At 40.7% G+C, this 25,785-nt stretch overlaps 1 protein-coding gene across 2 annotated transcripts in view; it reads left to right on the top strand.

Moving 5' to 3' along the window:
* ERBB4 (erb-b2 receptor tyrosine kinase 4) overlaps positions 1-25,785 on the top strand; it is a 1,312,942-nt gene that overhangs the window by 324,003 nt on the left and 963,154 nt on the right. The window lies entirely within an intron of this gene.

Here is a 25,785-nt window from a genome sequence, read left to right as displayed (position 1 = left end):
GGCCAGATCACCAAATGAAAATAGAAGAAAGAAAGCGTAAAATAGAAAATGAATACAACCATTACATTGAAGAATTGGTAAGCTGCAATATAATAAATGTTTATCTTTGGTTAAATACCACTTTAAAATTAGCCAGTTCATATGGTGCCAGGGGAGTAACTACAGGGGTTGCAGAGGTTGCAATTGCAACCAGGCCCCATGCTCCAGGGGGCCAGTGCAGCTCCCCTGTGCAGCATGTAGAAAAATCACTGTCCTCCTTTCTCCTCCTGTAGCTGCAGGAGGATAATGGAGGGGATTGGTTCCTCTGTATACTACCCCCGCCACTCCTCCTATCCAGTTCACTTGTGGTCTGCCGTCTCTGGGCCTATGTTTGCTCCCCTCCCTCTCCTGCCGGCTGCTGCAGGGGATGTGTCACAATAGAGAACCAGGAAGGGGTCAGTAAATATGTAATTTACCAGCTCCCTCCTTTTCTGAATGGACAGAGTCATAGTCAGTGACATTGTAAAAAAAATAAAATAAAATTATAAAAAATCGAAACTACTGACACCAGTGGGGGAACTTCCAGGATAGCAAAGGTCACACTGGCATTCCACCACCGTGAGGAGGACCCAAGATGGCAGGAAGGGGGCCCACTGCAGAACTTGTGAAAGGGTCTCGCTGCAGGACCGTAATAAAGGGCACCGCAGTGAGAGTAAAGGGCCCCAGGATCAGTGGGAAGAGCCCCAGGCTTGAAGAGAAGGCCCCAGCCAGTGGTCCGGGGGGCCCTTCATGGTTTCCTGCACCGGGGCCCTGAAGGTTATAGTTATGCCTCTGTATGGTGCTAAAATATAGGAAACTGTTCTCAATACTTTCCCAACTGAGCTGACTACAGTTATCTGAAATTCATTACTATGGGTCATGCATTTTGCACAACCTTTCTGCTATTTGCACTAGCTTACTGCACATATTGTAACTCTTTCTAACATTTTTCTTTTGCAAAATTGAAAACATAAAAAAAAATCAGCAAAGTAAGTCTGGGTTTTATGAATATCTGTAAAAGCTATGCAAGAGGTCTCAGACATTGAGTCTAATACTTGACATGAAAGGGATTACAATACTGTTTTCTCAGTTCATATCCGGTCAGTCTTTTGCAGATTTGCTTTTTCCTGAAGATAATCCATGACTTGTAATACAATTATTATTATTTGTCCTTTTTTTTAATTACATGTTCTTTTCATTGGATTTAGCAGTAGCAGGAAGTCAGAAACCATTGTTCAATTTTATAAGCTGTGTCAATATCCTTTCAACAGGAGATCCGTTCAGCAAGATGAGAGGGGCTGAAAGTGGCTGATATTAGGAAGGATTAGAAATCCGTTTGTGTATTCCGCTATTAAGTGTTTGATATTCTTGTCCTAAAATGACCAATGCTATTCCTTTTGCTATCCCATTTATAAGTTCCTTTGCATAGAAGATGCTATGAGCTCTTTATCGCTTCCTCACTCATTTCACAGCTCTCTAGCAATCCCTAGCAGCTGTGCAAACTCTGCGTAAATATGAACTTAAAGTGGTTGTTAAGCCACTGTGTGTTTGTGCTGCAATCCCCTCTGTTATAGTAACTGATGTGCCCCAGTGCATGTTTTTTTGAAAAAATAGGCCGCTATATACCTTATTTTATAGAGCTGCTCAGCACTCACGTGACCGGCCGACTCTCTCCTCTCCAGGTCTGACAGCTACAGTGGACAGGGTTGAGAATCCCCTGCTGATGTCAGCCAGAAGAAGGAGAGGAGAGATAGAGAGAGGCAGACGGTCACATGAGCGGCGCTATGAAATAAGATATATAGCGGATTCTTTTTTGAAAGAAACATGCACTGGGGCACATCAGTTACTATAACAGAGGCTATTGTAACACAAACACTAAGTTATTTTACCAGCAGGAAAGGAGGGGCCAGGGAGAGATCGTAGCTGACAGGCGGAAAGGGGGGGGAGAGGAGGACAGAAGAGAGCTGCAGATGAGAAAGGCACGCAAACAGACCATGGTGTTAGGGCTCAGTAGCCATGATAAACCATGGTCAGTTTACAGGGGGGGAGGACAGCACCAGGCAGGATCAGCCAGGTATTTCAGGTGATACAAGTGGCCAGGTTACACACCACAAGCACTGTGCTATATAACATGCTTTAAAGGAACAGGATCCATTTTTTTAGGGCTACAAATGCTTTAACCTTCATAAGTCTGATCTGCAATCTGTCATTTTCTATAGGCTGAAGACAGTCATAACACAGAGTTGCACTGCTGCTATCTAGGATTTGCTACAGAGATGTGACATGAGAGGTGATGCCATAAAGAGTTTACAACAGCCCCTATGTAGAGGTACTGTTAAATGTTATAATGCAGGAGAAAAACAATGGGTAACTTTAAGATGCAGGTTATCTGCAGAAAAGGTTTGTTTTAGACTGCCTAGCCTGCCACTGACCTCCCTTCCCAAGGGTTTTTCTTTAATATAGAAATCAAGGACAGTAGAGACTGAAATAATTCTAGCGATTGTATGTGGAATTATCGAATAATTGTTTCCCTTTAGACAATATAGGTGAACAGTGCCTGCCTGCCTGTGCTGCCCTAGGCAAGACTAAAATCAGGCGCCCCCCATCTAAATTTGTCCCACCCCAGCCGCGGTATACTGTTCTTGTCTCAGGGTCTGATGAGGAAGATGCAGCCATTCGTAGTGAACAGCTGCAGCTTCCTCATCAGACCCTGAGACATGAGTCATCCAAGTGTCACATACAGTATGTTATCAATGGGGCAGTGGATGCGGTCAGCGGAACATAGGACAGGGTCAGCAGGGCAGATGATGAGGTGGCACTAGTGGGCACTGATGAGGAGGCACTGATGAAGCTACACTGATATGGGGCATGGATAGGTAGCACTGATGGGCACTGATAGGCAGCTCTGATGGGCATTAATAGGTGGCACTGAAGGGCTTTGAAAGGCGGCACTGATGGGCACAAATAGGCAGCACTAATGAGGAGGCACTGATTGGCAGCACTGATGGGCACTGATTGACAGCACTGATGGGCATTATTGGGGCTCCCCTGATAATCAGGACACTAATGATCAGTGCCCTGATTATTAGTGTAGATGTCCCCTTTCACACTGGCCAGTTACCATCTCTCTCCTCATGCTGTGACAGCGTGAGGAAAGGAATGCAATAACTGGCAAGTGATCAGCTGTGATTGTACACAGCTGATCACGTGGTAAAGAGCTGTTGTGATTGACTCTTTACCCTGATCTGTGATCAGCTGTGTCCAAAAGACACAGCAATCACAGGGGGCACTGCATCAGTCACGCGGAGGGCATATGGTTCTGGGAAGATGTCAATAGACGCCCTCTCAGAAGTGGACAACCATGCTGTAGCATTCATTGGGCTATATTGCGGTCGCTTGGGGGGGGGGGTGGCGCTGCCCCCCTGTAAAATGCCACCCAAGGCAAATGACTTGTCTGCCTTCCAGTATATACTCCCTTGCTCTTAATCCAGGATATGTGCTGACTTTTTATACTACAAGAGGGCTTTCCTCCTTGCACTCCCATTCCCTACTGCTAAAAATGAGGCTGATTCGTTAGACAACAGATGACTTCAAAATGAGCAACATTTTGAGAAAATCCTCAGTTTTTCATTTCTTTTTGAATGGATGGAAAGGGCTTTTTGCCAAGCTATTTGTTCTGATCCCTATTTACTTACTGTTGTTTATGGTAATGGTTTGGTTTGTCCAAATGATGGAGGACACCGCTGAGAGGGAGCAACAGTCAAGTAACTTACATGTTTTTATTACTCTATTACTCTTCTTCTTAGTCTCTTCATTTATGCCCTTGTTCAGTGATTGATTGGGTGTGGAATAGGCTACATTTAGCCAGAAGTGTTGATGTCAGATGTTCAAACACTAGGCAAACATTGCTTAATTTCAGTGGTTGTCACATCTTTAAGTTTGTTTTTATTTTATTCCTTCTTCAATTCCTATGACAAATAGTATGCGTAAGTGTATTTCATAGGGTCCACAGAAGATACACCCTATAGCACTGGAAGAACCTGGCACCTTCCTAGGGCAATGTTAGGGTGAGGTGTTGGACTCTGGAAATTTCTTGCAAGGTAATAAAAGCAACACGTTTTACCTATATTGGTAGTATAGTGTGTGTTTTTTTTTTTTTTTTTTTTTGCATGTAGGATATCTCATCATCACTCAATTCTCACCCACTGTACTTATATGTAACCACTATAACCTTTAGGGTGAGGAACAAAATAAAATTATTTTATCACTCTAAATGAGGTGCCAGAGTAGTTACATTCTAGTGCTAGTGGTTGCCAAGATCAGGGGTCTACTAAGTGGGGGAAGGGGAACTAAAAAAAACTCCACCAATATAAGCAATTAATACATGCTTTAGGCTCCATTCACACTTGCGTGACTTGTCATTCAACTTTGGACATCAAAGTCGCATGACAAGTTGTTCCCCTTGTTCTTCAATAAAAAACATTCATATATGTGCGACTTAAAGTTGCAGTGACTTAAAAATAGTTCATGCTATACTTTGGTCTGCCTTTTATGCAACTTGAAGGCAATAGACTTTGATTGCAATGTCAAAAAATTAATAAATAACTTTTTGCCAAACTGCGCTCCTTAATTATAGTGTAAACCATTGCAAGCAGATATCTAGCATATCTAACATACTTGACTTACCAAAGTACATAAAGATTAACATAAGAAAGTGTCATACCAATAACAAATTAATTAACTAAATTCATAATATAATGTCCATTAACATCAAAGTGCTCCAAATCGTGCAGTTATACATTTTCAGGCATTTTCCCTGGATTTTCCACAGGATATACTGTGAACTTTGTGCTCTTGTTCACCACCAATGGACAAATAACCTACTCACTCAAGTGGGATCTCGCATATAAATTAGGTGAAGGGAAACCTCATGTAAAAGTGGACCCTTTGGTACAATCCACTCCACCGAAACCACAAGCGATATAACATGTTAGAGGTAACAAAGCAAAAAGACTTCCATCGTGCAGTAGTTTAAGTTTATATTAAAAGCGCAAAGAATAAAATACTCATAGACTTTAATGTTAATCCTCAAAAGTTGAATGATAGTCATACCTGAGTGTTATACAATGTAACTGTTGTGCAAAAGTTTTCCATTATCACTGGTCAAAGCCAAAGTCGTATCCAAGTGTCACCCATCCAAAGTTGGGTCAAAGTTGCATCAAAGTTGCACCAGAGCTGCACTCCAAAGTCGGCGCATCCAATTCACATGACATGCAAGTGTGACAGGCTCTTAATGGAGCCAGTTCACACAGGTCTGGGGCAGGTGCGTTTTGCATTCCAAAAGGGTCCTGTGCGTGTTTGAGTCCGGTTCAGGTGCAAATTTAGGCAAAATTTTGGACCTGATTCGCACATGAACCGGTGAACAGGAACGCACCAGACCCCATTCTGGGAACCGCGGAAATTGCACCAGAGCTGCACTCCAAAGTCGGCTCATCCAATTCACATGACATGCAAGTGTGACAGGCTCTTAATGGAGCCAATTCACACAGGTCTGGGGCAGGTGCGGTTCACATTCCAAAAGGGTCCTGTGTGTGTTTGGGTCCAGTTCAGGTGCAAATTCAGGCAAAAATTTGGACCTGATTCGCATATGAACCAGTGAACAGGAATGCACCAGACCCTATCCTGGGAACCGCGGCCGCACATACCTGAACCTGGCCGAAGGCATCTTCCCACTCCACCACATGGTAAACTATATATAATGAAGGAGGTGTTTGTTTTATAAAGTTCATTAATATAGTACATTTTGTCATATATGTACAGTGTATGATCAAAAATAGTGTATATGGACCTGGCATTATTCAGTGTGTCTAATGGTACCAACATCCCAAGTATAAATTATATATATATATATATATATATATATATATATATATATATATATATATATATATATATATATATATATGAGAAAAAGTGTGGGGGACTTTTAACGTACCAGAAAGAATGAAAGTGCATACAGTATAATAAAAATGGATAGTTTTTATTTAGACAGTCATAAAATAGTATAAAATAGTACACAATCAAGCCCAGTACAACAAGACCTGACATGCAATATGGGAGTTATGGGCATAGTGGTGTAGTGTTTTATTTACAATGTGCAAGTCTTATTGTATTGTGCTTAATTACTTACAGTAAGTACTATTTTATGACTGTCTAAAGAGAAACTCTACATTTTTATTATACTGTATGCACTTTGACTCTTTTCAGTACCTTGAAAGTGCCTTACTCTATTTCTCATATATATATACTTTGGTATATGTACTCATTGTTTATTCTGGAAATTAAAGGAAAGGTACCTTTGGTATAAACTCTAAACTCTGGCTAACATGTGTGAACTTTTTTCGTGGCACACTTTTCATGAAGGTTGAGGTTGCTTATTTTTGAGAGTGTCCCTTGAGCTTTGACTCCCTCAATTATTTGATTTGATTGTGTGTTCTGTCTTCTTTCATTTCTGTGGTCTATATAATGCAGTTATTGATACTATCTGGGGTATGGGTATCTATCTGTTGGAGTGTATCAAGTTGTATGAACAGGTGTGTGTTTGGGCCAGGTGAGGACTTTCTAATTTTCGCCTTGTGAGTCAGTCTTCCTAGAAACGCCTCTGTCTCAGACAAGGTAATCAACTACAATATCCTACTCTTGTAGCCTTTTCCCCAAAATAGGCCTCTTGAGTGTGGCCATTAGGATCGGTGGTAACCCACGAACATTCCAGTGGTTGCCCATTTCCACTTCAGTTTGACAGCTTCATATAAATAATCGAACTGCTTTATGATGGTTTATCAAAATACCGTGTTCTGGATAGGTGCCATTCTCAGCTGCCTCCAGCATCGTGAATAAAAGCTTTTCACAGCACTCAGTGGTGTGCTGGGGAGATGGCACCAACTTGAATAGCCCGTGTTATGGAATCAGAAATGCTGACCTAATGCCAGCGTGTCTGAATTTTTTTTTTTTTTTAACTTCTTTAACATTTAACAAAATGATGTTACCTCTATGAAAAACCAAAAAGAATACAATATTTTGTATGGGAGATGGTTATGAAAGCGTTAATTTTGCATTTATAAAAATAATTTATTCTTAAGTAGTGCATGTTTTTTTCCAAAGTACCCTTTGTAAACTCAACTACAAAGAAATCCAATAATTATTTTTTTGGGGGCTCAAAACACCATACCATTTCAAACGGTAGACACTTGGCAGCTCCACAGAAAGACTGCTTGTTAATTATTTTGTAAACAGCCCTTGCTCTGTCTTTGAAGGTGTGTTTGCTTGGCAAGATGTGTCAGTGTGTACATTATGTCCGGCTCAGGACAAGCACAGTGCATCCTTTATACTCCAAGATAGATCTTTCCAACTGGATAGCTCTTTGAGAAGTCCTGCGGTGCCATGTGTGAGCTTAGGGATGATGCAGTACAGAAGGCGAGATTTACTTTGCAAAATCCCAGAGCACAAAGCCGAATGTACTAAAATAAGACATTTACTACCGTGTTCAGTGTGTTGCATTTCAGGAGATAAATATACTGGTTAAAGGAGACTGCCAAGTAATTATCCTTCCACCTGCCGATGGACATTAAAAGAAATGATTGCAGATCCTAGTTTGTAGAACATTTACAAATATCTTTCTAAACGCCTTATTTAATTGTCTTTTTTATGTTTTGACCTCAAACCAAAAAGTCATCCTTTTTTTCAATGTTTAAACTATGATTCTGTTTTTCGGAAAAATTGTAAAATGCCCTGCACTCACTGCAAACAGTAAAGTCCTCAGTCTTCGGGGTGGAGTGATGAGCATCATCCTACCTGGACAGCAGAGGACATCTTGTGGTGAAGAACAGGTCCAGGAGGGGCAGCTCTGTGTTAAAAGTGAGTAATGCAGCTAGATCTGTTTTTTTTTTTTTTTTTCTTCTTTTTTTAAAGAGGCTTAGGACACCTATATGATAAAAAAAATAACCCAGAGCTGGACTTGAAGGTAAATTAGCATTGAAGAACTTCTTTTTAAAGTGTAACTAAAGGCGAAACCTTTTTTTTTTTTCTAGTCTTTAAATGGAGTGGAGCGGGATTATAACACCCGTCAGTTTTTATTTCGGTCTTTGCCTCCATTAGGGAGATTCACTCTCTATTTTTCCTGTTTAGCATTATTTTTTCGAAAGTGAAAGTAAGGCCCCTTTTACACATACACATTCACAGTCACGTCAAAATGTATCAGTTTTTCATCCGTTTTTTCATCTGTTTTTTCATCAGTTTTTTTTTTACATCCACTACCAATGAAAAAATCGATGAAAAACTGACCGTTTGTCCGTTTACATCAATTTTTCGTCCGATCCATTTTTTTGACTGATGAAAAATAGGGCATTCATCCGCTCAAAAAAACGGACATTGACGGAAGCGGATGAAAACAGATGTTAACGGATGATCATCCGTTGTCATCCGTTTTTACATAGAGATGCATTGATGTCAGTTTTTCATCCGTCAACGGATGGATAAAAAACAGACCGTATGTGTGAAAGGGGACTAAAAGAAAATCCCAAATTTTGGATGGACATCAGAACACTAATATAGGGGAAATCTTCCAAAGTGAATACTTTTTTTCTTAAATTGAATGCAGGTGGTGCAGAAAGGTGTGTACAAAAAAGTGCACTTAAGGGTGTGTCCCTCGTCTACCAGCCGAAAGAGTAGGACCTTACCCTGAACCCCTGAAATGCAAGGCTCCTAACAGGAACAAAGTTCGAATATGGTCCACCTGGACAAAAGGCCTGGCGGACCCCTCTCCTCATGGCCAGCTGAAGCCGACCAACAAACACTAGGTGAGGGGCTCTCCCGGTACAGGGGAGGAATGAACCTAATGGCTACACATCCTCCCTCTAGACTTAAGGGTAGGCCCGAGGACCCAAACCCTCCATCCAGTTAAAGAATCACTAACAAAAGTGCAAAGTGACATAAAACATGAAGAGAAAAACATATTAAATAAAAAGTTCAAGTGCAAAGGCTAGGCCTTGAGGACTAGTAACAAAAAATTGCCCAGGGCTTAGCCAAAAGGCCTAGCCCAAAGTGCAGAAAAAGCTTTAGTGCTGTTACCTTGTGCCTTTTCACACGTTGTGGGGTTCCCAACCCCACATGCTACTAAGAGAACTCCTGGGGTGACCAACTCTGACACCGTGGATTCTCTGCCTTTCGAGCCCATGGCCAGACAAGGGAGGACCATTCAGATTAGGAGGCACTGGGCCCCTCTAGTTTTTCAGGGGGAATTAAGCCCATGCCCCATATCCCATTGGCGCCCCAGTTTCTGTTCGAGCCAGTACTAGCCCTCAGAGCCCCCATCATACCTTCAAGAATACTGTAAAGCTAATCATTCCTACCAAAAGGCCAGAATGATAGCATAGCACCACAAATGGTACTAATAAGAACAGATACTAATACTACGCTTGGGGATACTAGTTCCGGTGACCCTGGTGGCACCAGGAGTCTTTCACTTTGAAGGGATTTCCCCTCACTTCCTGTTCTGGCTGTGGGACATAAAGTGTAGTGAAATTTTACCATTGTGACACGAAAGGCAAAAAAAAAAAAAAAAAGACCACTGGCTGTAACCCTTGTTAATCTATCCAAAAAAAGAAAACACTTTTGCCTTTAGTTACACTTTAAAATACTAGTTGTCTAGCTATATGTGTACTGATTCTTGGTTAATGATTGGCATTGACATTGATTGGCATGACAACTGGCATTTACATAATGAGTAGCAGTGACAGCTTGTGTATCTGTCAGGAAAGGCTCTCTTTACTTAAACTTAAACCTGATTGGTTTCAATTTGTATATTATCAGTTTTTTTTTTTTTTTTGCACATTATTGAATACGCCCCAAAAATTTCCAAATAGTTTGAGATAACATCTGGCAAACACTTTTCCATCTGAGGTTGTGCAGTACATGCATTCTTCTCAATTACAAGTATTGCTCATTCAGTTTTCTTACAGTGACTCATACGTTATGCTTCAGATAGGGAAAAGTAATTGGATATTAAAAAGATAAATATCTTGCTTTTTGTTATATAATTAAGTTTTGCAAGGAATTAACAATAGGTAATTTTACAGCCTTGGTGTGATGGTATCTGTCTGGCACAGTTATCACGTCTAACACAAGGGAACACTGGAAACCACAGCTGCTATTCATGGGTTTCTGTTCTATAATCCCAAAGAATAATTGCAGTATAATAACTTTATAGTTATTTACAGGTAATTTTACAGGCTTGTGTGATGGTATCTGGCACAGTTATCATATTTATCACAAGGAAAAATGGAAACCAGTTGCTTTTCATGGGTCTTTATTTTAAAATTCCTGAAAATCCTAGCACCATAAGAAAAAAAAAAAAAACTTTACAGAGTTGAAAATAGCATATTTGCCAGGAATAAACCAAGTGGAAACCTTGGGAATAGGATAGATCAATAACCTGATGAAGTAGACAGTTCATACTATTAAGACCCACCAAAATCCCAAAACTATGGTCAGATCTTCAGGACTCTAGACCGAGCTTTCTCAACCTTTTCAATACAGAGGAATCCTTAAAATAACTTTTTAGTCTCAGGGAACCCCTGCTTAAAATTACTATTTCTACAACTCATGATACAATAGTATGATGGTCAGTGGGAAGAATGTTCCTTACACTTGTGGTCATTGAGAAGAATTACCCCCTTACAGATAGCTAAAAGGAACAAGTTCAAGTTAATAGGCTGCTCTATGCGTGACACGCGTTTAGGTGTAAAAGACTTACAAAAAAATCTTGATTGGGAATGTGCATTTCCGCTACGCTTGGGAGTGAAAAGAATGTGCTTGGGAGGAGATATTTTGGGCAGCAGAAGTAAAGGTGAGGGTAAAAAAAAAAACAAAAAAAAACACTGATCTTAAGTTAGAGGCCTAAATGCTTCTTATCCAGTGCTGATGTAGCTTCTGTGAGTAAAGTCATATCAAGGTCCCAAGCAAGTCACACTACATAGTCACACTGGTAATTGCATGAAAATCACATCTCATAAGTGATATAGGGAAAATGCAACACAAGCACCACAAAAATGCATCAAAAACATATTTTGCATTGCGTTACATTTAACGCATCGCGTCCTTTTTGTAAATCAACCCCACATAACAAACATGTTACACTTACTTGCTCTGTACAATGGTTTTGCACAGAGCATCCCCTTCTCAGGCCTAACACTTGCACCCCTGGCTCCTTTTCTTGATGTGCCATCATTAAAGCCCCTTTCTACAGTGGGACACCTGGGGGCTCAATACCAAGCTTTGCTGTCTGACACAGAAAGTGCGGATCAGACCCGACCCCCCGCTCCCTCGTCAAAGGATTTGATTGACAGGAGTGGAAGCCAATGGCTTCCTCTGCTATCAGTCTGCCCATTGAGGAGAGAGAGAGCGGAGAGAGCTGCTCTTAGACACAGTAAGTGGGCTCAGGTAAGTATAAATGGGGGGGGCTGCACACAGAAGGCTTATACCTTAATGCATTAAGGTAAAATGAAAACAAATTCTACCTTTATAACCACTAAGGTTAGAGGTCTGAATTTCTGTCCAGTCTGTCCAGTCTTATGCCTGGGACTGTATCCAAATGCCACTGATTAGCTGCCCCTAGTGAGACTGAATGCTCATTAGCATCAGTGAAGCCAAGCATACATTTTTGGGGCTTTTTGAGGATATTCAAGCATTGTGGTCAACTTATGTCTGCTAATAAAAGAGAACTATAGTCAGCTTTAAAGTGGAGTGATCAGTTCCAGTCTCATTGTTTCTAATAGGAAATTTGTCATAACCGTAAAAGCTGTTGTGGCATGTATTATATTTCTATATTGACGAGCAATCCAAAATAGACAAGTACAGTATCTGGGATGGACTGCCAGGGTGACACTCAAAAGAAAGGCAGTAAGAAAATTAAGAATAAAGGGATATTCAACAGGTCTTGGATACATTTCAAAGAGGAGTAAAAATCTTACTTTCATTCATTGAGCTGCTTAGTAAATTCTTTCATAATAATGGCTATAATTTTTTTTTCTTTTAACTAGAGAGTGTGGGTGCATTGAAGGTAGTTTAATGTTTTCATTTAGTGTTTTTGTATTAGTGTTTTTTTTTTTCAGAGCAATTCTAGGATAATTGAAAGGAGTTGGCCCTCAGGAGCAATTTAAAGTTAGTTGAACCCTTAAAACTTACCTAAAATCAACAATAATCTACTGATTTTCACAGAAATTTTAGGGAAATTAGATCTGTCAGTTTGTCTTGCCTAGACTTTTTCACCTTACTTATTTGACATACATGTTTTTACATAGTTAATCAGATTGAAAAAAGACACAAGTCCATCTGGCTCAACCAATCAAAAACTAAAAAATAAAAAAATAAACAGTAAAGAAAACCCAACCATACAATCCCATATACACAATCCTATACCCACAGTTGATCCAGAGGAAGGTGAAAAAACCCCACCAACGCATGATCCAATTTGCTACAGCAGAGGAAAAAAATTCCTTCCTGATCCCCGAGAGGCAATCAGATATTCTCTTGTCAGTTAAAGTGCTGTATATGTGAACCGTTACTTTGTAAAACAATCCATTCAATTTAAAATATAAATTAAAAGCCAAATGAGTGTGCAAAGATATAACAAAAAAATATAAATACCTTTTTTTCCCTGTTTTTATAAGTGATCACATGTATGACCTCTGTTCTCAGCTGCATAGGGAGCTTTGGAGGGTGGGGGTAGAGACTGCAGGGGGGGGGTTGTCAGCAGAAAGTAGGAAATAGCAGTATAATGATCTTCCCAGTGAATAGCTATGCAGGGGGTGTGTCAGCACAAGTCTTGGCCATTGAAGGACAGACAAACTGACTATGCTGGAAAGGATGTCCTCTCATGCCTAGTGTGGTTAGTTTGAATTAGAAAAGCAGGGGGACTGGCAGCACCACTAGGTATTTCACACAAAGGAGGAAATACAAAAAGAACAGGATATTTTGTACATGGTACCACAGACACTTATCAGGGATATGAAATGTTGCAATAACATAAACTTTAAGAAAAGCTGTTATGATGTGCAAAAGGTCTGGTTAAGCACTTGGAAATGACCAAGAATGGCATTTTCCCCAGCTGTACAAACCTTCTCTGGTCTCAGAAATATCCTTTTTGTGTAGACAGTTTTTCTCAATTTTCATTTTCAAATGTTTACTATGTATTTAGCATTGCCAGTGTACATTGAAAATAAGCTTATGTGGATTGGCAAATTGACATAAAATGGAGGATGGCATTACAACCTTCCTTGAATCCTCCACCACCTGTGACACTGAGCCAGTGTGGCACAACAGCCCTCCCTGTGCAAATATGTATGACTTTTCCTTGGCAGGAGGTACGCCAAGCTCTCATAAATACATGATGTCACATTAGTCTCTGCAAGGGCTGCCATCTGGCTCCCAATCCAGTTTATTAAAAGTCTGCGAACTGGGTTGAAAATGGAAAAGAGGGTTAAAGGGTCTATCAGGTGGAATTTATTAATAAAGTCTGTAACACAGATAATAAAATGCTGGTGTGCCAACCTTATTTATGAACTAAAAGTGAGTTTCCTCACTGCTAAGTGAAGTAACACTTAAACCACTGTACAAGAATTTGTAAAATAATTAGTGGTTGTCCTTAGTCATTACAGGGCTTGCTAAAGTCCAATGCTAGAAATTGTATGTTCAAGTCACGTAAGACTTAAACATCGAGTCAAATGAAAGGTCTTTTATCACTCTGGATTTTTGTTGTTCCTTGCAGTTGTGTTACACATGAAAAGCTGTTACCAAGTTACCAGACCTTAGATCTTTTGATACAATGAAAGAAGCAAATAATAAAGATACTGGTATCAGAATCCTGCAAGCTGTGTGAGGCATTGAACCCTTCTCAATTATTTTTTTTGCCATTGGCTTTTTGTTGGATTAAACTATTGTTTGGACAGTGGGGAGGCATTCCTTATCCAGATTTGGCTGATTCACAGTGATCAAAGGGACTGGTGTCTGCTCCTAATTCCAGCAGTACCAATGAGCCGACTGATGCAAAGTTATGCTCCACTCCAAACTAAAATGTAATGTTTGGAATGCACGCGGGGATCTCAGTTCACTTTTTCACAGTTTCAGATTTTCATTCAGGTGTCAATGCACTCTGGAGCACCATGAAAGGCCTTGTTTACGAAGGTGTTTGATTAAACAGCAAGAAAAAGATTTTGCATATCTGGCATGCAAGTGAACCTGATCTGGTCTAAAGTCTTTCCAGGGTAGCTATAGTGCTAAAGTGAAGACACTGACTTCAAATTGATCTCTGTGTCCTCATGGAGATCCTTGGATCCTAGTCCAAGTGCAGAAGGTCTTGGCTGCCCAAGCATAGAGTAAAGCCCCGTACACACGTAGCGATCGTCGACCGAACGATCGGCCGTCTTTTGTCCGGTGCTGTCCTGTCGGCTGAAAACTGCAAAAGACTGCACATGAATTTTGTCGGCCAACAACAGCCGACTGCAGAAGTGATGTCATGTGATGGTTAATGTCATTTCGTGTGTTTTTTCTTTTCTGAGCATGCCCAGTCTTGCTAATCGGCTGTTTGTTGGCCGAATTCTGTACTGACTGGCGAACAATCGGCTGTTCTGGTGTTGGCCAACAAAAATTTTAATGCCTGCACACCCGATTCTGTTCGGCCAAAAAGTCGCTGTCGGTTGTCGGAAGCATCATACTAACAAGCCGACAATCGGCTGATCGTTCGGTGACCGAATATTTACGGCCGACAATCGCTACGTGTGTACGGGGCTTAAGTCTCGCTCCCTGCCAGCTGTAAGCTCTGTTTCTTTAATTGTACAATGTATGAATCAAATATTAGAAATTCAGTATCTTGGAATTTTAATATTAAATGACACAGCAAGCATTCCAGCACAGTGCTTGCATTCCAGTCCAAGGTCCCTGACACAACATAGAAAGGTTGGTGAGCTACCCTAAAATATTACTAACTAATGTACTCAGAAACAACAATGGCCTCTTGTTAGGAATCAGAGAATCTGTTTTGCTTGTTGCATGAAATCACTATTCCCAAAAGTAGACATTAGAAGTTAACTTATGTAGATCTTATTTACATCAAAATAAAAAACTTAGGTCTACCAAGGCTAAGTAACAAGTTAAGACCCCACTCAGGGCTATGAAAGCTATAATATCAGATGTACGGCTTCTTCTATTTTCTGTTATGTAAAACACTGACAGACAGAGCTTTACTGCTCAAACTAAGAAGTGTCATTCTATGTGCATCCATTAGGGAAGTCCAGTTTTATTCCGTATAACAGTTAGATCTGTGAGAGAGATGGGTTACAACATTGTGTGCATTGCTCTTTTCAATATTTAAGAAAAAAAATGCAGAATGCAATGCCTCCTTAATAAAATCCCACTGTAGCCTAAATGTTATTCATTTTTGGGGTCCATGTGCCCCTAACAATAAATGTTATACTGAAAACCTTAGAATGCAAGTTTGGCTCCCATCCACTATTGCAGATGAGACACTTCACTTCATGCACTAGACCATCCTTTCCCAGCTGTTTTACCATAGAGGAACCCTTGAAATAATTTTATTGTCTTTGGTTATACCTGCTAAAAGCAATTAATTGGGGAAGTTCCGCTTGTTAACTTACCCCCCCCCCTTTTCAGTTTCCCTTACAAGGAACGGTGGCGACAGCACCCAAGAGCCAATTGAAAGATCAGCTGGGATGCCAACATCACAGGATCCCTGGACAGGTAAGTGTCCTAATATTAAAAGACAGCACCTACAGTATTTGTAGCTGCTGACTTTTAATTTTTTGGTGGGGGTTGGCTGAGGCTCTGCTTTAAATTTGTGGGAATAGTGCCATACTTACAGACAAAAAAAGGTCATTGGTGTCTTGTAGCTGACCTTGCCAAGTGGCAAGAACTATGGAGGCCCTTCCAGATGTGAGATCAATCAGCCATGATTCAAAGAACCCATCTGGTGGAATCCCAAGGTTCCATGGAAACCTGGTTTAGAATGGCTGCACTAGACTGTGATGTACTTATAGTTACATGGTTACATAGTTACATAGTAGGTGAGGTTGAATAAAGACAATAGTCCATCCAGTTTCACCTGTGTAGGTGTGTGTGGCTGTAATCATCTCACATACCCCTGAATGTTCTGATCCTTGAGATGTACGTCTAATAGTCTTTTAAAAGCCACCATACTACCTGCAGAAACCACTTCTTGTGGTAGAGAATTCCACAATCTTGTAGCCTCAACAGTAAAGAACCCCCCACGTTGCCTGAGGTTAAAACGCTTCTCCTCTAATCGCATTGTGTGCCCCCGAGTCCTCATGCAATCCCTTCGACTGGACAGCTTTTTTTCTAAGCTGAGATCCCCATTGAGATATTTAAAAATTGCTATCATATCCCCCCTCAGGCGTCTCTTCTCCAGGGAGAATAAATCAAGTGATTGGAGACGCTCTTCATAATCAAGGTCCTCCAATCCCCTAATTAGTTTAGTTGCCCTTCTCTGTACTCTTTCCAGCTCCAACACATCCCTTCTGAGGACTGGCGACCAGAACTGGACAGAATACTCCAGATGCGGTCGGACCAGAGTTTTATAAAGTGGAAGGATTATAGTCTTATCTCTGGAAAACATCCACTTCTTTATGCATGCTAATATTCTGCTAGCCTTGGTAGCCACCGCTTGACATTGCAAGCTGTTGCCTAGTCTATCATCAACCAAGACTCCCAGATCCTTCTCCATTTTTGATTCCCCCAAGGGTTCCCCTCCTAACGTGTATTGTGCTTTTATGTTTCTAGTCCCCAAGTGCAAAACCTTACACTTCTCCACGTTAAACCTCATTTGCCAAGTCGTTGCCCACTCCGTTATTTTGTCCAGGTCATCCTGTAGGATATCTGCTTCATGCTGTGCAGTTATTGCCCTGCCCAATTTTGTGTCATCAGCAAAAACTGATATCGAACTACTGATCCCGTCCTCAATGCTGTTTATGAATAAATTGAACAAGGTTGGTCCTAGGACTGAGCCTTGGGGGACCCCGCTTACTACCTCAGACCAGTCTGAGTATGCGCTGTTTATTACCACCCTTTGGATACGCCCTTTTAGCCAGTTCCGTATCCATGAGCAAACCCTGCTGTTGATACTGATGCTGATCGATACTTATGGCAAGTATATGATCTGCAATCCCAAAGCATACCTCCCAACTTTTTGAGATGGTAACGAGGAACACCTATAAGCACTACTATTCCTTTATACTGGCTTCTGCAATTTACAAATGCAGCCCTTTAGAAATTGGATAAAAGGTTTAGCACTGGGAAATACATTTTGAAAGATAAATAGTGCATTTTATATGCAACTATATAGATCAGACCAAAATGTGGGACAAATGAGGAGGAAAGAGGGACAGAGGGACTTTGTTCCAAATCAAGGACAGTCCCTTAAAACAAGGGACAATTGGGAACTATCCCAAGGGGAAAAAAACATGACCCAGAATTACTGCAATTCACATAACTCCCTTCATCTCAATTTTTAATGAAAGTGTGCAGCTCCAAAGAAAGTAGGTTCTAAAACCCACATTCCAGTCGTCCCACTTCAAAAAACATAAATCTAATGACTAGCCAAAGGTTATTTCCTTTTGCATTTTAGCTGTTCATTGTGCTGCACTTCACCAAATACTTTCAATAGATTTGCAATAGCATAAGACGGCTACACAACATATTTGTTACATACAAATTAGACTTGTGTCACATAGCTGTTTTGTGAAAGCGGTAACATCCCCATTTACATAAAAATACTCCTGCTGGTCTCTTTGGGATAGATCTGCTCTGCAAAGCCAGCCAGAAACATGTCTACATGCCAGACATTCAAGCCAGATAAAAAGTGATAAAATCCTCCAGTGTACAAAGTATAGCCGAGATAAAGAACACTTATGAGCACAACTACATTTGAAATTGCCGAGACAGAATCCTGCTTTGACTACAGAAACTCCCAGGATACTGTGTTTCTACAGCAACCAGGAATGCTGGGTGAAGATATGCAAATGAGTGCACTAACAGATTAAGAAACTTTGATAAACAAGAAGACATGTATAAAACCTTTATGACCCTTACAGATGTCCATGCATACAGGCTTCATTATATTTTCATATGACATAATATTTGCCCGTTTACCATGCACTGGTAGAAGTGGCCGCTGATCCTGTTAAGATGAATAGAGCTTTTGTTGTTTTACAGTTCAGGTGCAGGATACAGGATGTGTCTGTTTTCTTTAAAGACATATTGGCTAAAATAAGCAACGCAGTCAACCGCTAAAACTTAATAAAAATAATTTTCATGTACCAGTTGTCAATTCTACTGTTTTTCTTTTAAATAAAGAAGTAAAAAAAAAAAAAAAAAAAGTAAGCGCTAAAGAAGTTTTAAGAAGGAAGAAATGGCACTGTGCATTCCAAAGCAGTATATATGAATGGTTGTCATTATATAATATATCAGCTAAGAAAAGTTTCATGGAACTACATCACTCATACAAAGCAAGTGACGTGGATCTCTGTAATAAGCTGTGTTTGTATTAGAGTTAGACCGATTATCGGCAACACCGATATATCGGGGGCCGATATGCACTTTCCCCGATATATCGTAATCGGCCTTTTGACTTGCCGATATTGCCGATATTTAGGGAAAGTGCTTGTTCCCGGGTGATGCCTGCAGCTAGAGGCATCCGGTGTCTATAGCCGACGGTCGGCTAACTTGTAATGACAACCGATGCGGCTGAGAAGCCGTTCGGCTGTCATTACAAGGAGCGGGAGGGGACCCCCGCCGCCTTCCGCAGCTCGCCCCTCCACCGCCGCCCAAGAGAAGACCCGGGTCTCCGGAAGTGATGTCATGACATCACTTCCAGGTACTCTGCGCCGAATTAAAAAAAACTGACAGCATTCAAAACAGCCAAACTTGGCATTTTGAATGCTTTTCGGTGCTGAGGAGGGGTTTGGGGTCTTTTAGATCCCCAGATCCCCCCACAAGGAGTACCTGTAGAAAAAAAAAAGAATAAACAAATTTTTTTTTTACATGTGTGAAAATATCGGCAGATATCAGCCGATACCGATACCCGATGACCAATATATCGGTATTGGCATAAAAAAATGATATCGGTCGATCACTAGTATGTATAGAATGAGACACTTGTGGTTGAGTTACTGAACATTACATAGTATGTAAAATAAAATGAAATTTCTTCTTTGTAATGTAGGGTGGATTGTGTGCCATGCAAAATGTTTCAGATTTATCCTGACCAGACTTTTGTTTCATATGTCAATAACTCCTTCGATACTGGGCACTTTCACCCCCTTCCTGCCCAGGCCAATTTTCAGCTTTTAGCGCTTTCACATTTTGAATGACAATTGCACGGTCATGCAATGCTGTACCCAAACAAAATGTTTATAATTTTTTTGGGGACAGCTAGAGCTTTTTTTTTTTGTGGCATTCAATCACTACTAAGTTTTTTCTTTTTTGTTAAAAAATTTAAAAAAACACTGAAAATTAAAAAAAAAAACGAAAAGTTTTCTGAAAATGTTGTAAATAAGTAATTTTTCTCCTTCACTCAGCACATCTAAGGCTGGCATTTTGTGTGTTAAAAGTGCACAGATATATTGAATGGGTTTTTAGGGTAACAGTTACATTACTTTAAAGTGGTTCTAAAGTTTGAAGGTTTTTCCCATATTCATTCTATGAATAAAGGTAAAAAACCTTCAGTGTGCTTCCCCCCTCAGCCCCTCCTTATACCTTCTTGAGCCCAATCCCCATCCAGCGATGTGCATGAGCTCAGAAGCTCTACCGAGTATCTGTCTCCTCACTGGCTGAGACAGAGTAGCTGAAGCCATTGGCTCCCACCACTGTCAATCACAGCCAGTGAGGAGGGGGTGGGTCCAACCTGTGCTTTGTGTATCTCACTGATACACAGAGGCGGCTCAGGAGCGAGCACACAGGAGTGCCACCAGAGCAAGCAGCAAGCTCTGGGGGCACTCAGCAGGAATGAGGGACCTGGAGCACTGGCTGGGGCCCAAGAAAATGAGGATCTGGTCTGCTCTGTGCAAAACCATTGCACAGAGCATGCATGTATGACATGGCTGTTATTTTTTAAAAAAATCAGAACCTTTGCAATCACTTTAACTTTTGTTATTTTTTTGTTTTACAGTCAATCTTGTTTGGCATTTTGAGCATCACATTTTTGTATCAAGTAAAACATTACAAATGTGGGTAATTCACTGGATAAAATACTACAGATAACAACATAAGCTGTCAGATTACATTTTTCCATAGCAATCCCCCCTCTAGCGCCTCCTACTGACAATCCAAAGTGGCTATGGTAATAATGACTTTGTCATGCCCACCACCCCTCCACGAGGCAATGCTGATAGGTCACTCAGGCCCCAGGCATTGCATTGCAGAATGGGGGGAGGGAGCATTTCTTTATTATTACAAATGGAACAATCTAAGGGAGATGCTCTAGGCAATGCTGTAGGTGAAATTGTTATGAAAAATGTATGAACTGTTAGCCAACACTGACAGCGTATATTTTATGAGATACCAAAGGTTTGATTTACGCTGAAAAAACATATACTAGGTGATAACATGGAGAGGGTGCGTTGTCTCAACAAATTGCAAAAAGGTGGTTGTGACCCAGGGACCTTTGTAGGTATGTGGGTATGTCCTGTTAATATGTACTGTATATTTGTTAATGATAATAACGATATTCAACTAGTATACTAAATTATAACTAGTTATAAGTATAATTATTTTTATTATTACTATTACAGTTTCATTTGCATTGCAATTTTTTACAAAATATTTATTATGCATGTGGATTATGTTATTGACAGGTTACCTGCACCTTCTGTCTGGTGAAACCATTGTCAGCAGGATGAGTAGTCAGCTCAACGATCCTCTGCTGATTGCAGGCAAGGGGAAAGATGACACATCCGTGTCTGCTCAGTTTCTGAAGAGTGGACACGGACAGACCCTGCTCTGCTCTATGGATGGCCAAGCAGTAAGGACTCTGCTTTCCAGTTACACCCGACTACCCTCTGATCCGCTTCACCAGGATCCCTTTCTGTGTTTTTTTGGCGGACACAGAGGTAGGTGGGTGTAACTGGACACAAGTTTGTTTACACCCACCTGTCCATAGGAATGAATAGATCTTCTGATTGGGTCCGCCTGAAAAAATGTCAGGTGGACCTGATCAGAACAGCCGTGTGAAAGGGGTGTTACTAAACCCACAACAGTAGAATCAGTCTGTATATGTAGTAAATCATGCTTGTTATACTCACTGTGGAACCTAAGGGGTTAATCCTTTGCACTGTGTAAAAAGGCTGTTTGATCCTGTCTTCTCTGATCCTCCCCTTCTTCCAGTGTCCCCAAACTATCTCCTGATAAGACAAAGCTATTGGAGTCACTCTACACATGCTTAGTTTGGTGTGTATTGCTAGAGTTTTTTTTTTTTTTGGGAGGATGTGTGTGATCAGCACAGAGCCAATCAGCACTGTCCAGACAGAGGGTCAGGGGTCATGCAGACTCATAGGACAGTCAGAGCAGAATGAAAACTCCTCCTACAAGCTTTAATCGGACACTGATAGAAGTCACAAGACTGTTATATACTGTTGATGAAAAAAGGTATTTAGCAGTTTATGTTTACTAAAATAATTGCACTTCCATGTTTTGTGTACAGTGGGAGACCAGATATAGTGAATAAAGGGTCCTGGAGTTTGGTAACACTTTAATCTCTCTAATAAAGTGGTAAAAATTTGACAGGAGTATTATCCTAATCTGAACCATCCAAAACTAGAAAAAAAAATAGTTATTGGCTTGACATTCACTTTAATAATACACTTAATGTTGCTTTATACAAACAAATGTATATGTTATGCTGATCCTACACACTTAGAAAATGTCATTCTATATAATCGGTTCAGTATATTCTTAAAGTGGTTGTTAAGCCACGATATTATATTTATACCCTCCCATCTGTTAAATATCGATATGTGTCCCAGTGCCTGTGCTGTATAATAAAAAAAATGCAGATTTTTACCTTATCTCAGAGCATCACCTGGCGCTCACGTGACTTCTTGGATCTCTCCTATCCCCGGCTGACACCTATAGCAGGAGGGGCCGAGAACGTCAGCCGGGAGGAGAGAAGCAGAGAGCAGAGGCATCACGTGAGCGCTGGGAACACTCTGAGATAAGGCAGAAGTAGGCATAGTTTTTAGATAGCACAGGCTCAGGCACTGGGACACATATCGTTATAAAACAGATGGGATGGTATAAATATAATATCGTTTTTTGGAGCAGCAGGAGCGGATTGACAGGCAGTGTCTCGAGCTGACAGGCAGGGAGGGGAGGAGGGAGAGCAGAGAAGAGAGCTGCGGATGACGGAGGCACATAAACTGACCACGCTGTCAGGGTTCAGCAGCCATGACAAACCGTGGTCAGTTTACAGGGGGAAGGGCAGAACCAGACAGGATCAGCCAGGTATTTTAGGTTATACAGGGGGCCAAATGACACAGCACAAGCAAGGATCTATTTTTTCTTTTTTCTTTGGGTAACAAACACTTTAAGGTGAAAATGTCTGTGCCTGGTGATAAATAATGGTAACATTTGTGTTTTTTTTTCCAGTAGAGTAAATGTTAAGTGAATTAAGTGATATTAGCCCTAAAGCTTATGACACATGGGTGACACATGGGTGACTCTGCTGCTAGTGATACTAACACTGACAGTTGTCAAAGTCACCAGTGGCAAGATCGCTAAGAGACTGCCCGTTTGTCCCTATGAAATGACTCCCTTTGTAGCTGTGGCATCGGAATGTCCCACTAGCTTTCAAGATTTAACAGTGTTCATGCAGCTGATCTTGCTGCGTGTGGCTACAGATGGAGCGATTCCATTGGGCCACACTGGCAGCCGTTTTTAACAATTCTATCACTGACAATCAGCATCAGGGTAAAATTTATAAACCAATGAATGTGATTTTTACCAAACACTCCCTGGTGGCGAATCAATCACTGTCACTTTAAAAAGTGCACCTGCGGTGAATGTTTGGTGAATGTCAGGTTCTGTTCTTTATAAATTAGTCCTTAAAGTGGCACTAAACTATTATACTTCTTCTCCAAAAATAATCCAAACTCACCCACTACTTGACGGCCCTATATTGTAATTTTCATTGAATCTTTTATTACTGTGTGTTTGTGCCTCCTTGTAATGTTTTCTGTGAGCTTGTGAGCCTATACCTTTCCCTTCACTTCTGTTTGTTTGGATCAAGCAATGTACATTAGTTGTGATCATATGTGCTGCTCTATGCAGACTAAACATCCCATAGTCCACCTTGGGAGTGAGCAACATAGGGTATTTACATCCCTACATACCGTAAAACCATGGAGAACAAACGTAGCCACCCTCTAACAGGAAGTCAGATCGCATCAGCAAAAACACTGAATTTGGAGATTTTAAAGAGGCTGAGGGCGATAGAACGTACTTTTTTTTTTTACTACAATAGTAATACTGTTAATAATATATACTTGAATCAATTTTTTTTTTTTATATAAACCAGAGTTTAGCGTCTCTTTACCTGGCCATACATGGATCGAAATTCGGCCAGATCAGCAAGGGCCGGCCAAATTTCAATCTATTTTTGGGCAGGGAGGTCATACAGAAGTCAATCTGCCAATCGACTGCCGGTGTCACGTCGGATAATGTATTCCGTCGGATAGTGCATCCGACGGACTGCACATGCACGATAATGACGTCACTCCAGCTGACTGCTCCGCTCAGCTGGGGTTGACGTCATTATTGCGCATGCGCAGTCCGTCGGATGCACTCTTCGACGGAAGGCTGCAGGAAGAATCCTCGTGATTTACGACACTGACGGATAGCCGCAAGTGCTAATCAGTGTATTCTGATAGCGGGGCAGTCTGCCCACTGTCGCAATACAATACCTGAGGATTCCCCTATCCACATTTAGTTTTTTTTTTCAACCTCCTGATTGAATTAAAAAAAATGACTCATCTGTGGGCTGCTTTTAAGTTTTTAATAGTGCAGGAGAGATACATATTTGGTTATATTTACCCCAATAAAAAGTACATTTGTGAATTAAGATGTGTACCTCATATTCTAAGCAATAGCCTTTGGCATAGTTCTGTCAGTACTGTAATTATCTCAAAATGTCTTTTGTTTCTAAATAATGTAATTTATTTGTCCTAAATCTTTTTTATGTCACATAAGTAAATAATAGCCATGTTGACTTAGCTTCTTATCTTCTGTAAGTGGTGTGTGTACACTTAAGATTGCCATCATTCGGCCGATTAATTACATTCAGGTGTTTAGTAAGAATGTAGTTTTTAAAGCATTTTCCTTCTGAGCTTCTGAGTGTTATATTATCTGTCCGCCAATCTAAGTCATACCAAATCTTAATTAAATTCCTTTTTTTTTTTCTTAACTTTTTATGAAAGTGCAGGGGATGTGGGTACACAGGGGAGCTTCAAGGTCCTCTGTGTTTTTTTTAGGACTGTGGTGTGACTTGTTCTTTGGTTAATTATTTCAAGATAATCAGCTGGAAAAAGGGACAGAGTGTGTTCACTTTCTACTTTTAGCCATGACGGGATTCTATCTATTCTATCATATTTTGAAAAAATATGCATTGGACATGCCACATTAAACTGCAGTATAGCATAATGCAAACATTTTCATATGGCACATTGGACCTAATTTGCTTAAGAACATGCTCTCATGCTGGTGCATCCATCTTGCGCCAACAAGCAAAACACATGCTCCTGAAATGTATTATATGCCCGCTATGTGCATGGATGCCTGCACACGGGCTATATTGTATACATGTGGATCTTCCTAACAAGTGTGATTGGCTATGGCATGTACATTTCAGCATCCAAACGTATACCAGCTAAGCTGTGACATGCCTATAAAAAGATTGTGGTTTCTCCAATGTTTTTGTGGCTCTCTGTTAGCATTAAAATAGGCATACCATGTAAAAATAAAATTGCATCAAGTGAGCACAGAGCAGCCCAGATCCTCCTCTTTCCAGGTCCCTCTTCGGTGCTTCTGGCCCCTCCCTCCTGTTGAGCGACCACTTGCTGTGCCTTACTAGCCTTACTACATACATGCGGGCTCAAAGAGTGGGCCCAGCATCTGAGAGGGGAAATGGAGGCACCGAGACAAATGTCTATCCCGGGGCTGAGGTGGGAATAAACCATCCAGGTACAGCTAAAAGGCCAAAGCAGCCATGGGGCAACCCAGGACATCAGCTGCAGTACGTGAAGTGTATAGACACATATTGACCAAACAGTACTGTGTTAGGGAAAATAAAGTAATAAAGTTATTGTAGTAAGTGTCTAAAAAAAAAAAAAAAATATGTTCACTGGGTGCCAGAGAGTGAGAAAGTGAAAAGATGACGAGTAAAATAAGCACCAGTGTAACCAAAAATTATTATAAATAAGGTGAAGAGAAAAAAGGAAACAAAAAAACCCCAAACCATTGACCAAGTAGTAAGACATGATAGTGAAAAAACTTAGGTAGTATAAAAAAGATATAAAAAATAGTGAGGGTAAAGACTAACCCCTCAGAGTAATACCTGTATTATTACGTGTGGTAGTGGTCCTAATAGTCCCAGTGAAAAAGGACAGTATGCACCTTGAGGTTCTGGCCAGCCCC

The sequence above is a fragment of the Pelophylax lessonae genome (assembly GCF_965119305.1).
Source record: "Pelophylax lessonae genome assembly, chromosome: 6".
Classification (NCBI taxonomy): domain Eukaryota; kingdom Metazoa; phylum Chordata; class Amphibia; order Anura; family Ranidae; genus Pelophylax; species Pelophylax lessonae.
Note: the sequence above shows the minus strand (reverse complement) of the source record. Positions and strands in the feature narration are given on the sequence as shown.